Source organism: Melanaphis sacchari, unplaced genomic scaffold (genome assembly GCF_002803265.2).
Source record: "Melanaphis sacchari strain LSU unplaced genomic scaffold, SCAv2.0 Contig0_pilon_pilon, whole genome shotgun sequence".
NCBI classification, from domain to species: domain Eukaryota; kingdom Metazoa; phylum Arthropoda; class Insecta; order Hemiptera; family Aphididae; genus Melanaphis; species Melanaphis sacchari.
In genome coordinates, this window is record NW_020270366.1 from 20,033,612 (window position 1) to 20,039,611 (window position 6,000).

Below are 6,000 nucleotides of genomic sequence, written 5' to 3' on the forward strand. Positions count from 1 at the left end.
TTACTTTCGGTAATATAATGTAAAATTTTAAATTTATATTGAAACATTTTGATAAGTAAAATTGGTTATTAAAAAAATGTCAGCATACACATTTGTGTACATCAAAACTTAGTGTCAAAATTCACTCTAATTGAAAATTAATGTATTTCTTAATTTTCATAAAATTTTGCTAAATCACTGATAACAAACCACATAAAAATGATTGTGTAAGTATTCTTTTAAAGAAATTAGTATATATTATTGAATAACATTTGATATAGAACATAAACAGTTAACAGATCACATTTAAATTAATTTATATGCCATGTTCATTATTTAGGTAACTTAACTTTTTATGCATATAACCAATCTCCATACTTTGATTTTTGAAATTATTAAATTTATATTCCGACTTTTATCTTAAATTTTAAAATTTGATGACTGTTAGTGAATTATATGAATTAATGTTGTATATTATTTTAGTTTTATTCTTATATACTGGGTGTTATATTTTTAAATTTATAGGATAAAATAACATAATTATTAATTGTTGATGCCTGACAAACATGTTTTTGTTGTGGAATCAATATGAACCATATTGTACTACTGATTAAATGTTACATTTTTATGATGACAGTTTTTTCATTCAATCTGTACTCTGTAGTTTACTTTACCAAAAACATAGATAAAAAATTAAAAACATATGCAATGTAGAGGTTAGCATATGTAAATGTATGATGTAATTTAGTACAAATTTTTATTGGTTTTATTTTTATAAGTATTAAAAATTATGTTTTAAAAATGTATAGAATTTCATTATAATAATGTATTAAGTATAAATAGTCATTTTTGAAAGTCGATATTTTGTTATATATCAAATACTCATTGAATATTACAATAATACTGCAGTGGTTTCTCAAACTTAAGCAACAACCTATAAATAACCACAATTAGGTTAGTAATATAGTTTTATTTTTATACTTTTTGGTTATTATTAAATACACGTAAAATAGTATTATACAAGTAATAACATTTTATGTATTGTTATTTATACATTTAAATTCTAAAGCATGAAAATCTGTTTTTAAAACCGTAATTTGATCAGTAAACCAGTAAAGAGTTCTGAGTTAGTAAGTTGTTTTTTTATGTCTCTTTCATCGATTTAAAAAAATCGAGTTATCTCATTGTTACACCCGATCCTTCAACTTATGATGATAATACATAAAGCGCAAAACACTTTATTCAGTTTTGGCTTATTCGTAGTGATCGGTATTTGTGTCGTAGGTAGTAAAAGGAGTTGTTGGATACGGCGTAGTTGAAATCGTTGTAGAAAGAACTGAAGTTGTAGGTAATTCGGATGACGTTAAATATCTAGGATATGGAGTACTAGCCGATTCTAGGCTAATATACAGCTTTTTCGTCGCATAATTAACTGGGTGCAAAGTCATCGTCGTCGGCACTTCAGTCCTATATCGTTTATCATATGAGATCAATAAGTTAGTTCAAGTAATTTAAATTTTAGATATAAATTGCTTAAAACAAATTTTGTTTGGTTATTTTTTAAACGCTGCCTTTCACAGTTACTACTGTAACACCCCGGTAACTCAGAATAAAAAGAAATCATAACTATGTAGGAGGTATTCACTATTTAACATAATTTACATTAAAAGGGATTTTTTAGATTAATTCGTCGATATAAATTAAATGTTATGTTTGAGTGTGTGCGATTCAAGCCAAGTTCATTGAGCTCGCAAGTCATTATTATTATAAAATCTAATAGTATGAATATTGGACAGATAAAAATAAATCATATTGTAAACAAGACTTGAAATCAATTTTAAATATCGATAAAAATAGAAAAAAATTTTCTTAGAAATCAGAAATATTATCAAAATGACTTTTTTTTTAATGAAAAGTACCAGGTGTATTCTAAATGTATGTTAAAATTAAAAAAAATTAAATCAAAGTAATAATTGTTTTATAATTTGTTTATTCAAATTATTGATTAAGTATTTACAAAAAATTCAACAAAAGCCAACAGGTCTGTAATACAGTTTATCAATAGTCGACAGATATTTGAATATTAATGAGTAAACTAAGTACCTATCTAATATTTAATTTTTTTAGCTTCTCTTTAAAACTGCGCGTTACGTATGGCTTGTATATAGATATCAAAATTAAAATCATAAAAATTTAAGAGTGATATTTTAAAACGAACAAATAAGAAAAATAATGTTTAAATCCAATTTATTATAAAAATAATAAAAAAAATCAATTAAACCAATGCTTTGCAACGACATAAGAATCGTAAATTACTTATGAAATCAATACATAATTTTTTAAATTGAAAATAGAAAAAAAACTTGTATTAACTCTGCACGTGTTATTATAAGCAGGGTATGGTTTGATGACTTTAAGCGTTTTACTGACATCGGTTGGGATCAACCCTGAGTCAATCACTTCGTAAGTTATAACAGCTGGTGCAGCCAACCCTGCAGCATTGTATCCGAATAATACGTACAACGCACAAATCTAAAATTAATTATTACTATAGTTATAACTTATAACTAATAGATTTTTTCGTCATTACAAAAAAATTAAGATAAATAGTAAAAAAAGCATTTTTTAGTCTATAATAATAACTGATACTATAATATTAAGTACTATATATTGGATCTAGAACAATCGAAAACATTTCATTAAAAAATAGTACACTAATAACAATTTTTTAGCAACACTTTATGTCAAAATGTTTTTTATTAGAAATAAAAATATTTTATATTATACTTACATGATTTTAAATAATTTTTTTGTTTATTTGTGTAATGTTACTAATTACTATTGCAGGCCAATCAATATTATTAATTTATTAATTATTATATACATAAATAATTCCATTAATTACAAAGTATATAAGTAGTATATATAGAGTCTATAGTATAGACTATAATCAATAATAAATGATATTATAGAAGACAGAGCCAATCAAAGTCAAAATAGAATACCTAACATACGATAGTGACGTCATGCCACTAGTAACTGTATGCTACATTGGAACATAGCTACATATATTGGAAAATAAGAGAACAGTTTCATAAAACCTAATTTGAAACATTAGGCGTGGAATTTCAAAACAAATCATAAATAATTATTTTTTAATCAATTGTATCTTGACGATTTATGGATTTAACTAATAGGTTAAAATCTTTTTACGAATTGTGTCTTTTTCGAGGTCTTTTTTGACAATTTTTCTGGTTATTATAAATATTATTAATAATTTATGAATAAGAAAAATATAAAATTATTATGTATGAATATGATTTTTAAGGAAGTCTCAAATAATTTATATGAAAATATAATATTTGGTGTATGGAATTTATTATGCTCTTTAATATACTAAATAATATGTATTTATACGCATTTAAAATGATTAAAATTGTTGAACTTAAAATGCTTATTTAAAAAAAAAAAAAATATTAAATGTTACTATCTTTACTATTTTTAAACGACGGCTACAACAAAAAAAATATTTATTTCGTTTAAAAAAAACCAATCTGGACATAAGTCGATAAGGCTATCCATAAGATTAACCTTATTATCCCATTCTCCTTGCTTGGATCTTGTAACCTTCATCTGAGCTCGGAATGATCGTTTTCGGATGTTTCACGTGACCAATAAAATGCATAATGGTCTGCTGTGGCAGAAAGTAAATATCTAAAAACAATATAATTAACTTCACCTGAAAGAACGTCACTGTCGACTTCATGTTTTTGTTGTAAACGTTATAACTTATAAACTGTAAAAACTTACTAGAAAATATGAATTTAATACACTTGTCTATGAATAATTTATAGATTATCGGTACGTTTGTTACGATACGTCATATAATATGAAGAAAAGCTTAAAATATTCATATTTCGTCATCCTGCGCTAACCAATACTACCTACGACTAATAATTAACACACTATATCGTATAGATACCTACCTAATGTCGTGTACGATGTGGATGTTACGGCTAAAGTCCGAAATTGGATAATATTATGCACATTATCCGACCCAATGGGGCACATTAGCTAAATTCGGAGTTTAGCCGTAAATAAAAACTATTAGGAAATAGATTATGTATATATTACCTGACTAAAGTAACTTTGGCCATCATGTTATGGCTAATGAAAAATATTATTCATAAACTCATAATTTATTATACCTATTTATTTTAACAAAATTAATAATACTTCAAAAATATATGTCTAAAAATTAGCACATAATTAGCACAAAATTAATAATACTTAAAAAATATATATAATATAAATAATATATAAATAATATAATAATATTATATATAATATTGACAAATATTATAAATATTAATACAAATTATGCACAGTTGTGTGCATATACAACTTGATTCTATTTACACAGTTTATAATTAGAATGTACAATTGTTAAAAAAAAAAATAGGGGCATTGTCCAAGTATATTGGGGCATTAATTGTTCCAGACTTGACCGGATATTGAAGTTTGCAGGCTGCAGCTCACACCTATGATCATCATTGATAAAGTAAGTTATTGTAATGGATGTGATATAAATTGCAGCGGTATGTACATGAAAAATGATTCTGATGAACTGAAACGTCAGACGTACATGTATTTTTTTACATTTCTAAGGATATTTTTTAATTTTTATATTATATACTAATAATTTTTTTTCATCAATGCCACCGAAATTTGAAATTTAAAAGCTTATAAAATAAGTTTTTACCATGCATTTTTTATGATATTTAATTTCTGAAAAAAAACTAAATTATAAGCCTTGTACTAACTTTTTAAGCGTTTTTATTTACAAATATATATTAGGTTAAATAAAAACTAAAAATGATCGAAAATTTTAAAGTTTAATAATCTATTATGAGCTCAAATTTATTTAAAATATATTTTTGAAAATTTAATCATGCTTTTAAAATGTATATTATATTATAATATATCTTAAAAATATACTGTATACATTTGTTGATAATTTCAAGTCACTTCGCAGTTATTTGTTTTTTGAATACGACCAAAAAAACTAAATCCATTTGGTCCAGTACTTCTTTTACTTAATAAATTATTTTTGTTTTTCGTAATTATTTTTCTTCGATTATTTCGAAAAGTACCTCAAAGTACGAGTTCAAGCTTAATCTATTTTGTTTACAGACAGTTTCTTTAAAGTTAGTTAAAGATCAGGGCAATTTTTCTGCCAGAGAAAATGTCTTTAGATAAAAAAAAAAAAAAAACAAATTTCTCGTAGGAAATATTATCAAATGATATCGACAAAATTGTTTATTAACATTTATGAAGGTCGTACGGCAACTAAAGTAATTACTAACAGAACATTTTAAATGTTGACTATCAACTTCTTAGTACACTACAATAATATTATGTCTTGATTTCATGTCAAGGATTAGGACATAAAATATTGGAATTGGTTTAAACTGTTTTAAAGACATAGATCAATTATTAATTATATTTTTACACCGTAAAATCAAGAAAACATATTAGGTCTAATAATGCTCAGAAAATAATAATATTGTTTCTTTTAATCTATGAGACATTTAATTGGAATGTATAATATAATCATTATAATTTATAATCTATTGTGATATAAAAGTCACAGAATATTAAATTAATTGTTGAAAATTATTAATTTATGAATAAAAAATAAAAATCATTTATAGTATAAGTAAAATATTTATTATCCAAGAGTCGATTATTGTTACTAAAATTAAGGTAATTAATGACCAAGATGTTAATTCAAAAAGCATATTTTACATAATATTATTATATGTATGCAAATTATATGTAGTTGTTAGAACTATGTTATTAGAAATAGAGGCTTAGATAAAGTATTGTTTTCCCCATCGCCATTTTCTTCATTGTTGTTTTTTTGGGGGCTCAGGATCGTCCATGTTTTCTTTGGAATTGTAGGATTCGTGTAGATCTTTTAGAGTGCCAGACTCTTTGGAATCTTTTGAAGTTTTGGAC